This window comes from Podarcis tiliguerta (assembly GCF_965153285.1).
Source record: "Podarcis tiliguerta genome assembly, chromosome: 7".
Taxonomy (NCBI): Eukaryota; Metazoa; Chordata; class Lepidosauria; order Squamata; family Lacertidae; genus Podarcis; species Podarcis tiliguerta.
Genome location: NC_139540.1, coordinates 22,421,688 through 22,434,477, shown reverse-complemented (window position 1 = coordinate 22,434,477; position 12,790 = coordinate 22,421,688). Strand labels below are relative to the sequence as shown.

The window sequence follows — 12,790 nt, the reverse complement described above, 5'->3', positions numbered from 1 at the left end:
CTAGATAATGCACAAGTGAGTAACCACTGCACCAAAGCAAAATCTGGGAAAGATTGTAATAGTTCAGTTGTATTCAGAGAGCTGCTAAAATCAGGCTGCTAGTCAAACTCCTAACAATCTCCAACACAAAATTAAAAAAAATCCTTCCAGTAGCACCTTAGAGACCAACTAAGTTTGTTATTGGTATGAGCTTTCGTGTGGAAAGCTCATACCAATAACAAACCTAGTTGGTCTCTAAGGTGCTACCGGGAGGAATTTTTTAATTTTGTTTCGACTATGGCAGATCAACACGGCTACCGACCTGTAACTAGAATCTCCAACACTATAGCGACAACTGAAATCCTGTCGCAAACATCAAGGTGAACGCCAATATGGGGGTGGGGATCTTGCATGTTAGATAAATGATTTTGTGGATGTGAAGTTTACCCAAAGAATGAAGATAAACCAGCCAAAAGAAACAGGGAGATCACATAAAAGAAAAGAATACCATAAGAGCACATTCCTTTCCTCTAACTATAGAATTTCAGCCCGTATTATGATGAGAGATGCTTCTCCACAAGGCTTCCTCTGGGAAATGCTACATTCCATCATCCTTGAGCTCCGGTTTCTAATTATATTTCCATAACATATCTCTGTCTGAAATGCAAATCTGACTACATAAATTATTGGATGGGTATAAAATGATTGCAAAATTGCTGATCTTCTAACGTCAGTTTTTATTCCCTACTGTTTAGGGAGATGAAACGCTATACTCAAGATCCGCCAGCTGAGGTGGATTTGGCAGAAGCAGATACCAAGCTTCTTGGCCATTGCCAAGACAGCTCATCAGCAGAACACTTCAATCATGCTGGTGGGACTCACCACTGGTGGTTGGGCTGGCCTGTTAGGCGAAACAGCGAGTGGTTACATGGATGGCCAGGGCGGAGGGGATGCAAGGGGAGCCAGGTTACAGATTAATGGTGTCGTCCTGTCAATAGGCTTTAGTGTGGCATTGAATGGGGACTTCCTCCTCTCTTGCTGCAGGGAGACTCAAAATAGGAGTCTCCAGCACGTTAATCTTCTTGGCCAAGTTCAAGGTTCTTGAATTACCATATTTTTCGTCCCATAGGACGCTCCGTCCCATAGGATGCACCTACTTTTTTGGGGGGGAAACAAAGGAAAAAAATTTCCCTTTTATTTCCCCCCCAAAACCAGGTCGGGGAACAGTGGGATGGCGGCGCTGCGCCTCCCCGCTGTCCCCCGAGCTTGTGGGGCTGGCCAATGTCTGCCCTGTGCGAGGGGTGCTCTGCTTCAGGGCGCCCCACGCGCCGGGCGGCAGACTGCGGACACCTGCACGAAGCACGGGGCGTCCACTGGAGGGCGCCCCGTGCTCTGCGCTGCAGGCTGCCACCCGCAAGCTTTGCGCTCCCGGGGGGAGTTCCCCCCAGTGCGCAAGGCTTGCCGACACCTGCGCGAAGCACGGGGCATCCTCCGGAGGGCGGCCCGTGCTCCGTGCTGCAGGCTGCCGCCCGCAAGCCTTGCGCGCCCGGGGGAACTCCCCCCGGGTGCGCAAGGCTTGCGGATAGCTTCCTGGAGCCTGGAGAGCGAGAGGTGTCGGTGCACACCGATGCCTCTCGCTCTCCAGGCTTCAGCAAAAGCCTGCATTCGCCCCATAGGACGCACACACATTTCCCCTTCATTTTTGGAGGGGAAAAAGTGCGTCCTATAGGGCGAAAAATACTGTAATTTACAAGGTCCTAAACAACTTGGGCCTGGGATACTGCTTTATTCCTTGTATGCCTGACCAGTCACTGAGGTCTTCGGGAGAGTCACAGTCAGTGACTTGGCTCAGATGTACAGAGCCAGGATGCTGTGCAATTCTGTCTTGTGGTTTCAGTTCTGTGGAACTCCCACCCAGCTGAAATGAGAGAGACACCTCCTCCCAACTAAACTTCAGGCACTTGGTGAAGACTTTAAAAAAAAATTAAAAAATCAGCAGGCATCTTAAGCAAGCTTTTCTGATTTTGTGGTTAGTTTTAACTGATCTTATATTTTGAAATCCATTGTGTATTGCTTAGAGAGCAAACTGTTAAGAATTATATAGAAGGAAGGAAGGAAGGAAGGAAGGAAGGAAGGAAGGAAGGAAGGAAGGAAGGGAGGAAGGAAGGAAGGAGTTAACTGATTCCCACTATGTGTGACCTCATTGCCAGCATAACTCCTGATTGGTGGGCACTGGTGAAGTTTCCAGGGGGATGGCAGATGGTTGTTTTGGTCTTTTCTAGTTTTCCCCTGGGCATGTATGGGATATGGCAGCCCTTTCATCAATGTAGTAACAAGGCAATTCCCTCCTGTCTTCTCATAATGGTATTGCTCTGTTAAACTGCAGCAAGAATACAGCCCAAACAGCCTCTTTTCCTAATAATCTGTTGCAGCAATCAACTGTCGCAGCAGAGACTTCTGCAGAACAGTCTCCTGAGGAGATGAAAACCAAAAATATTCTGGGGTTCAATTTTTGTACTTGGGGTTCCAAGAGACCATGAGGTAATGACTGAATGCCAGATGCACTGCATCTGGGATTGATTTATAAAGTGAGTCTTGATTGTTGCAAACCCCACAGAGGTCCAGTTGTGGTTAAAAATGGTTGGTGAAAGGCGTCAAATATCTGCTCATTTTTTAAAACTCCCCAAAAGTATTAGATTCCTTTATTCTCCTGGTATGCTAAGTTACACTTGTTAAAAATTAAGTTACCTTATAACAGCCTAGTTACACACTTATTAGAAAAAGCAATAAATGAAACAGGTGCAACTAAGTACGGAGCCTAGGGACCCAGGTGGTGCTGTGGGTAAAAGCCTCAGCTCCTAGGGCTTGCCGATCGAAAGGTCAGCGGTTCGAATCTCTGCGGCGGGGTGCGCTCCCGTTGTTCGGTCCCAGCGCCTGCCAACCTAGCAGTTCGAAAGCACTCCCGGGTGCAAGCAGATAAATAGGGACCGCTTACTAGCGGGAAGGTAAACGGCGTTTCCGTGTGCGGCTCTGGCTCGCCAGAGCAGCGATGTCATGCTGGCCACGTGACCCGGAAGTGTCTCCAGACAGCGCTGGCCCCCGGCCGCTTGAGTGAGATGGGTGCACAACCCTAGAGTCTGTCAAGACTGGCCCATACAGGCAGGGGTACCTTTACCTTTTTAAAGTACGGAACCAACTGCCTTTGCAAGCTCAACAAAAATATTATCGAAAGGCTTCTTCTTAAAATATATATAAAACTACATAGATGATTTCCTTAAAACAAGGAAATCAGCCCTGAGTGCTCACTGGAAGGACAGATCCTGAAGCTGAGACTCCAATACTTTGGCCATCTCGTGAGAAGAGAAGACTCCCTGGAAAAGACCCTGATGTTGGGAAAGATGGAGAGCACAAGCAGAAGGGGACGACAGAGGACGAGGTGGTTGGACAGTGTTCTCGGAGCTACCAGCATGAGTTTGACCAAATTGCGGGAGGCAGTGGAGGACAGGGGTGCCTGGCGTGCTCTGGTCCATGGGGTCACGAAGAGTCGGACACAACTAAACGACTAAACAACAACAACACATAGATGATACATTGTGTACACATGGTTGCAGATCCTCACAGGGCCCTATTGAGCCATTTGAAACTCTTAACTCACACCGCCTTTCACCCCTTAATTCAGGCCAAGCACACTGAATGTGAGGCCCTTCTATAGCTCACATGGTGGTACTTTGAAGTCCTGCTCCATCCCGGTGCACAAATGTGCGGTTGCTTGTGCTATTTGCAGAAAGGCTGAAGCTGCAGAAGCCCCTGGATTCAATCCCTGAATCTCCAGGTAAGGCTGGGAAATACTCCTGTCTGAAATCCAATGAAAGCCACTGCTATACAGTACCAATGAGTATAAAGGCAGCTTCCTATGTAGCTGAGAAACCGGACTGACATTTTATTTATTGCCACTGACCTCCCCCATCAAAGGTCATCACACGCATACACATATTACACAAAGCACAGTAATAACCAGCTCAACTACGTTCAGAATTTGAGCCTGTTTGCAAATGCTATCTGGTTTTAATGAACTCAGTGTATGAGAGCAGGTGAGATTTCATGATGGGGTTTTTGTTGTTTTGTTTTGTTAGCCGATATTTTATTTAAGGGAAAGCGCTATAAACCATGCTCCGTGTCTCTTATAATGATGACTAAGACTCTGTCATCTCCATGGATAAAAAGAGGTGATATGTGAAGCAGGCAGATTCATCCCAGAGTGCGTGCAAAGGATTGGCACGTGCACCTCGAATTAAGACTAATGGGAGGGACACGTGCCAAATCCTTGTGTAACCTGTGGAATAAATAATGCCAAGAAAGCCATATAGAAAGGTGGGGGAGGGCCGTGTTTTTATCTGGGGAATGCACAGACAGCCATGATGGTCCATAGAAGGGGGCAACCCAGAATCCTCAATAGTGTCACCCCTTTGGTAGGACCAGCCAATATGTCACAGAATAGTGACCAAGTGAAATTCAATGTCACGCTATTGCAGACATTCTGTATGTGCAAGCATATCAGCTTGCCAGAGGGAAGAATTCTTCCTCCTCTCTCCCCACACACTGATATGGGGGTCCCCATGCCAATTTTGTAGGTGTGGGGGGAAGGGGAGAATCCTGCCCCAGTAATGTTTGCTGGTGCACTAAGTCAATGCAAGAGGGTTGTTTTTTTTTTTGCATTCAAGAAATAAATAAATAAATTTAATCCTTTTGTTATGCCAGAGTTCCTTGGGGCGAGGGATTGACTATTAACCTACTTTGGGAATTGTAGCTTGGGGGGGTGGTCTCCTAACAACTCTCAGCACTCTTAACAATCCACAGTTCCCAGGAAGACATGACTGTTTATAGTTGTATGATGTTGCTTTAACTGTGTAGTGCAGAAGGAGCCAGATTTACCGGTAGTCAGATGCCACAGAGTGGGGCCCTGTTAATGTGAGAGGCAGAGGGGAAGTGAGTGGGCTGCCATGAGGGGAAAACAGGGTGGGAACTGCTGCTAAGAGTGCTAGTTGCTTAATCCGTTTGAATCGTGTGTGTGTGTGTGTGTGTGTGTGTGTTCACCTAGGTATCTGAACTGGGAATTTTAATGCTTGCTGTCGTGGTTTTGCTTGTTTATCTTAGGACAAAACTGTTAATATGTTATTTATTCAACCTGTTTATATGATTTGGTAATTTTTGTATCTTTTTTGTATCTTGGTTTATTTTTATTACTTTGCTTTCCCACTCTGGGTTGGGAAATGTTCAGTCAAGACTGGGCTACAAATATCGTAAATAAGTAATAAATAAAAAATTGGATACAAATTCCTCCTCCTCACCTGCTATTCCATAATGTTCAAAACCACTCTCGGTGAAGAGGCCTTACGCACTCTGGTGAGTTGCACAGCCCTGTGGCAGAGCGCATGGTATACAGCAGACCACCTCAGAGGTCTGGAGTATGGGCTTTGGCAAGCTAACAGGTCTTTGCCATGGACTCTCAGCAGCATGGCCTCCGCCCCAAAATGCACAGGAACATGCAGACATAAAAAAATAATTAAATGTAACATTCTTTTGTGACTCCATTGATGCAAATGATTATGCAGATGAAGGCAAAAATTAAAAGCAGGGTTAACAAGTACCGTATTTTTCGCTCTATAAGACGCACCAGACCACAAGACGCACCTAGTTTTTGGAGGAGGAAAACAAGAAAAAAAATATTCTGAATCTCGGAAGCCAGAACAGCAAGAGGGATCGCTGCGCAGTGAAAGCAGCAATCTCTCTTGCTGTTCTGGCTTCTGGGATAGCTGTGCAGCCTGCATTCGCTCCATAAGACGCACACACATTTCCCCTTACTTTTTAGGAGGGAAAAAGTGAGTCTTATAGAGCAAAAAATACGGTATATATAGCTTTCACCATACGTGTGAGAAGCATGCCCACACTTCAGAACCCTGTTAGGTAAGACCAGGGGGCTGCAGTTCTACGGAGAAGCAAATATTTTCCCTGAAAAGGGCCTCAGATTCAACCCCGGACATTTCAAGGGTGGGCTGGGGTGGGGGGAACCCCTGTACGGAATGCTGGAAAGCTACTGTCAATCAGTGCAGACAACACTGAGCTAAATGGTCGAATAGCCAGCTTTCTTAAGTACTCAATATTTTGCCAAAACAGCAAGCCCTGGTATTTATAAAATAAACTGGGGGGGGGGGGAGTCTATCCCACTGAAGAACTACAAGAAACTCTACAGTATCCAGCCTTACTTGCAAATCAGGCTATAAAATCATGGTGAGCCACAGCCAAGTGGGTTGACTTCTACACTATGTCCCCACACAGGGATGCACAGTAGGCAAATGGGTACATACTTGCATAATTGCCAGGTGGTGCACCAGAAGGGAGACCGCAATGTGGTATTCTTCTCCCAAGACACACCACCCCTGAGAAGTACAGTCTATCCCATGGCCATTCCCTCCTGGACTAAATCTGCAAGAACCAGTGCTGTACTTGCAGACAAACTTGGTTTCACTATATGGTAAGCAATCTGATTGCCAGAAGTTATTTCTGTTCTGTGCAATGCTGGTGCTTATTATACCTGGGAAGCAGCTGGTGGTCAACAAAAGATGTTTAAAGACTGTCTCAAGGCAAATCTAAAAAAAAAAGTAGTATAAACACTGACAACTGGAAAACAGTGGCCTGCGAGTGCTCCAGTTGGAGAACAGCCTTTACCAAAGGTGTCATGAAGACACTCGAACTCAGGATGCAAGGGAAAAACGTGCTAGGAGGAAGGCACGCTTGGAAAAATCCACACCGTGATTAGCTCCCGCCCAGAAACCAATGTCCCCACTGTGGAAGGATGTGTGGATCCAGAATTGGCCGCCACAGTCACTTATGGACTCATTGTTAAAACCGTGTTTATGGAAGACAATCTTACTCGGCTACGAGTGATCGCCAAAGAAGAAGAAGAATTTTGGGGTTACTCCATACTGAAGTCTTTTGAGAACCACCCACCAGCCCATCCCACTTTGAACACAGGTGTGGAAACTCTTCTGACTCCTAGGAGCCACCATTGCATTGGGGCAGAGGGGGCTAGCTCTATCCACAGTTGATAACTGGTCAAATGCTAAGGCAACAGCTTCAAATAATTAGATGCTGGGAAGCCGTGTGCTAGGTTTGTTCCAGCTCTCTCTATCCCTGCTGGATGACCACTGCTTGTTTCGTACGATTGTAGAAGCAATAAGAAGACACAGTAACAAAGCCCCATAACTAGCTGGAATTATGCAGAAATTGATAACACATATGGTGCAGCCTCCCAAATGTGCAGCCTCCCATTTGAATGGAATTTTAGGCCCATGGAAGTGAATGAAGGTTGCATAACATTTGGTTGGTTGCACTCTCTTACCTCTAGTCTATGGAATGGTTCACACATCGTATCAAAGTTTAACATTTTATGTTTAGCTATGGTTCAACATGAACAAGCAGCAAGATGGCACACAGTGTTTAAATATCCCTATTTCTCTTCTCCCCCAATCTTGGTCACACCATGAACGACAAATGACGAGTCTTTGTTATCTGAACTTGGGCTCACGGTTTACGGCTCTCCAAGCAAGCTGCAGGTGGTAGCCATAGTTTGTTGTTGGCTTCCTGCTCATCATTTATTTGGGGAAAACAAACCCTGAGCTCAGTTTCAAGTGGCGTGACAAGCCAAAAGTTGTGGTTTGTTCTCCCGGTGCAGCACAGCCAAGGAGCTGGAGAAGAATGAGGTAGGGACACTGCTCATTTTATTGAGACACAGTTAAACATAATTAAACATTAACTATGGTTTAATGTTATGTGTGAACACAGCCAAAAGAAACGACTAGTTTTGCTTTCAAATCACTTACAAGTAGGACAACACAATGACTGTTTTTCCACACACACACAAAAGAGCACCTACTTTGTTAGTACAAACCAAACATGTTTAATCCTACTTAATCATGCTTAATCATGCTTTGATCAGCTCATTAATTTTGTTAGCTAACAGATATCAAGAAGTATCACTCAAGTCAGCAGCTTACATTCAACTCATACAACTTTCATTGAAATTCAAGCTGCGGCTGCTATGACGACAATTAATTTTGGTTGACACTTCCGTTGCCCTTCATAACAATCTGTAAAATATGGATTTTGTTAAAATGTTATGCATTGCGTTTTTGCATTTCTATTATAGCCCGTGGCCAATATGGAAATGAAACCAAACTGAATTATACATGAATAATAATCATGAGTGGCATCGTTAGGTTTTTGAAATATACTGAAATGATCTCATCTACTCCTGCCAACAAGAATTTAAGGAGGATCGAGCTCACTGGAACTTGCCTGACCAAGTGACAGACAGTCTATTATTGTCTAATGTTGTCTCACAAACAGACCCCATCTAGATACAAGGGGCAAAACCCTATCAAACTCTATTGAACCCAGAGCAGATGGGAGTTGTAATCCAAAACACCTGGAGGGCAGCAGGTTGATGAAAGCCGGCTTGGTCCATTTTATGGAAGCTGCAATGTGGATGCTGCAATATAGTTAATCGTTTTGCCCATCTGGATTGCCCAGCCTCGTGCACAGGCTCCATGCCACCACCAATAGTCCAGGTTTGGCTTAACTACGCAAGCGGGCAAATTCACACGAGACGTGGATGGCATGCATGGTGCCCCCCAGACAGGGTTACCACTATTCAGAAGTTTTTGAATTAAATTTGAAACTGAGCATAGTAGAACAAAAATAGATGGTTCAAGCAAGCATGCCATGCTGCACGATAAAGAAGGAGGTATGGTTAACATAATGGGACGCGGGTGGCGCTGTGGGTTAAACCACAGAGCCTAGGACTTGCCAATCAGAAGGTCGGCGGTTCGAATCACTGCGACGGGCTGAGCTCCCGTTGTTCGGTCCCTGCTCCTGCCAACCTAGCAGTTCGAAAGCACGTCAAAGTGCAAGTAGATAAATAGGTACCGCTCTGGCGGGAAGGTAAACGGCATTTCCGTGCACTGCTCTGGTTCGACAGAAGAGGCTTAGTCATGCTGGCCACATGACCCAGAAGCTCAGCCAGTAAAGTGAGATGAGCGCCGCAACCCCAGAGTCGGCCACGACTGGACCTAACGGTCAGGGGTCCCTTTACCTTTACGGTTAACATGGTCCCCCACCCCTCCCCAGCTTCTTCACTAGGGCATGACTGGTTGACATGCAACAGGTTTGATGTCCCCATCACGGCATCCCCCATTCCAGGGAGACAGCACTCCATCACTTTCTGATGTTGTAACCCTGAAAAAAAATCACAAACTCATCCCATATCCCCTGCATAACATCCATTGGAAATTGGGGTTATTATACAACAGGAGCTGGCAGAGTGGAAGAACTCTGGTGTCTGAATACTTTTTGGATTTAGAACAGGGTTTCCAAAACATGGGTCTCCAGCTGTTTTTTGGACTACAACTCCCATCACCCCTAGCTAGCAGGACCAGTGGTCAGGGATGATGGGAATGGTAGTCCAAAAACAGCTGGAGACCTAGGTTTGTGAAACCCTGATTGAGAACATAAGCGCCCACAGTTACTTCTGTTTCCAACCAGCAAATATAACACTTGGTGAGCAACTACAACACCATTCGTCCTCTAATAAAGGGACCAATCTGGGATTAGGTGTGGGTTGTGATAAACAGCCACTTCAGTTTCAAGAATGGGGAACCTATGGCCCTCCAGAGGTTGTTGCATGACAGCTCCTGTCTTAGTAATGCCAATATTGGTCAGGGCTGGTGGGTGTTGAACTCCCAACCAGGTTCCCCATCCTTGTTTCAGGGGAACCCTTTTTGTGGACTTCAAATTCTATAAATCTACAACATACATGTGCACTAGCCACAAAAAGGATTTCAATAATAAACCAAATAACTCATCTGCTCAACTGAACTTCAGAAGCAGAGTGTGGTTCAAAAGTGTGAGTTTACAAGGTCTGGCCGCAAGCCCAGAAGTCTGAGGTTTAATAAATGTTGAGCTAGTTGCTACAACTCCTACATTCATTCCAGTTCCACAACTCACTGCTTTGGAGCAGGGCTACTTCAGTGTAAATACAGCGCTGAGGATGCAACCCAACAGGGCTATTCTGAAGCAATAAAGGACTGTGGATTTCAAGTACTGTGCAGCAATTCAGGAAGTCAAAGGGCTAGACTACTGTATAAAGTTTCTACACTTGAAAGCAATTATTCAAAGCAATATTTCCCTACAACTGAACAACTGGTCTACTGTTTGTAGGCAAAAGGGGCTCACAGTCCTGCCTTCAAGTCTAAGAACTGATTAATACACACAGTGGGGCGTTTAAAAGGCTTTGTTTGTCCCCGGAGGGACTCCATGTAGAATTTTAATAGATCAGTAAAATTACATTCCCTGTGGTACTTTGAAACAGCTGCAATCATTGAGATTTGCTTAGCTACGTTTTACCTAAGCAGGGAAGCTGGGCAGCAACCCCCAATGTTCACAAATGAGCCAAACACAAGAAAATGCAGTTTTAAAAAAGAACATCATTCACAAGTTAATATAAAACAACAACTTGATTAAGTTTCAGCATAAGCATGTTGAGAAAGATGGTGCATTTATTTCTCCAACCCCCCGAAAATCAAATCTACAGTTGCTTTCTCACTTAAATCTTCACACCAAAGCAAGATAACTTGCAATAATTTTTTCAAAGCTGCTTTCATTCATATCCCTGAAAAGTTTAACCACATTACTTTCACGCCTTTGTTTAACTAGGTGCATGCATGCACACTTAAATTGCCAGCTATGTTTCAAATGCAGTGTAGAGATCCACAAGACCTTTCAAAGAAATGTGGTTTCTTTTATTGCTAGTAATAATAAAGCCCTACACTTTTGGTTACAAGCAGTGCATTGTATCTTTGTTCTAATTCACGAGCCTTCCTCTGTTCTGAAGGTGGAAAACATCGGCAAACACCCATATCCCATCATATCCATATCCTCAGCAATCAAGGTTTCTGCAAATAATATTTCTGCACATAATACAACCATCTTCCCCCACCCTTCCCTTAACAAAGGGGACTGGAGGAAGCAGCCTTCTACTTATTCAAAGAAGAAGAAAATAATGTTCCACTGAGGTATCCTTTTTTTTAGCTCTTGCAACTTACTTTTCCGCCGCAGAAGAACTTGAAAGGCGAAGCTACAAGTGGGATTGGCAGAGTGGGAAATGAGCCACACAGTTCACCACTTTTCATCTAGTATCTCAGCAGCACACATTTCAGATTACGCCGTCGGGCTGCTCCCGAGACCCCTTCCCTGCTGCTTACAGCCTGTTTACCACCCTTTCCCCTTGCAAATTTAAGATGCTTCTGCAAACTGAAACAAAATCTCGCCTACCGGGGAAGGGGAGAGAATGCAGCTCTCAGCGTTTGTTGTGCTAACCTCCTTCCTTTTCCCCATCAGCCGGTGGTGCCTCCTTACACTTGCGCGCCCTGAGAAGTTCCCTCCCAGGGCATTCAACGGGACTTCCTCCCGAGGAACCCCCTGCTCAGGTTGCAGTCTAGCCCGTAACCTGGGAGAGGAAGCCGAGGATCGGGGCCCCCTTCGGGCAAGCGCCGCCAAGGCGCTGCGTAAAAAGAGAGCCCTCGGCCAAAGCGGGCTCTTTAATCGGATCAGGAAGGCAAATTCATGAGCGCGCACTGAAAGACTCGACCTAAAGCTCCGAGGCTCCCCCGAAGCCTTGGGGAAGCTGGGCGGAAGCGTGGCTCCAGACACAACTCGTGTACACAACTCGTGTTTCCCCCACCCAGACATACACACGCGCTTTATCCCGGGAGGCTGGAGAAGTGTCCCGCCTGGGATCCCTCCGCTTCATTTCCCTCTGCCGCCGCCGCCGCCGGTTCAAGTCCGTGGAGGGAGAAGTCGAAGCGCCTCTTCCGCGGCTCCTCTAGCGAGAAACTCGCCAAGCGGCCGAAACAAGCGCAATAGTGGCGGGCAGGAAAGCGAGGCGTGGAACTGCTGTGGCGCGCGGGGAGAGAACAATGCTAATAATGATACTAATAATACTAATAATAATGCTTTCTTTACCTCACCGCGCAGAAAGGCAGCTCTTCAGTGCTCCATGCTCCGGCAGCCCGAGGCAGGCAGGCAGGCAGGCGGCGGCGAGCGCGCGCAAGAGCGAGCGAGATAAGCCCGGCAGCCTCCACCGCCAGCGGAGAGATTCTCACTCTCCCCCGGCTCGCCAAGCTCCCACCACATCGCCTGCCTCCGGCTGACGTCAAAGTCGCTGTCACATGGCCCGATGCAAAACCAAAAGAGCATTGGTTGTCGTGGCAACCGCAGCACGGCGCGCGGAAGCCATTTCAATAGGTCGTTTGTCTCACACACATACACACGCGTGTGTGTGTGCACGTTGGAACCCGTCCGGGGATCTGGTAGGGCTCCTCCACGGCAAAGGACCAGAAATGTTGTCCAGGAGGAAGTCTTCCAACAGGAAGGCAGACCAAAGCCCACGGTCGGGAATCTACAAGCCATATTTTATTTTTTATGTTTAATCTGTTTAATTGTGTGTGGGGGGGTTCTTTTTAATCCCATTTCGTTTCGTTATGCTGCTGCATCTTGCTTTGCACTTTTCGGGAAATGGGAAAAGCAGCTTATAAATGTTAATCTAAAAAGAATGGGAAAAGCAGTTTATAAATGTTAATCTAAAGAGAAATGAATGAAAAGCATCAGATAGAAAAGCAAGGTATAAAATCTCAGAAATACGTCCATTGATAGAATGTCTCACAGCCTGATCTGATGAAACTAGGAAAAACTAAAG

General features: G+C 46.4%; 1 protein-coding gene across 4 annotated transcripts in view; it reads right to left on the bottom strand.

Annotated features, from left to right (window-relative positions):
* Positions 1-12,234, bottom strand: part of NCALD (neurocalcin delta) — a 52,992-nt gene extending 40,758 nt beyond the window's left edge. Inside the window, exon 1 of one of the 4 annotated variants that reach the window (XM_083450851.1) lies at positions 12,063-12,234. The gene's annotated coding sequence lies outside the window, so the exon portion shown is untranslated. Of the gene's footprint in view, positions 1-11,138; positions 11,282-11,367; positions 11,673-12,057 lie in introns of those variants that run through there. The other 3 variants (XM_083450850.1, XM_083450852.1, XM_083450853.1) reach the window with 3 other exon arrangements.
* Between the last annotated feature and the right edge of the window lie 556 nt (positions 12,235-12,790).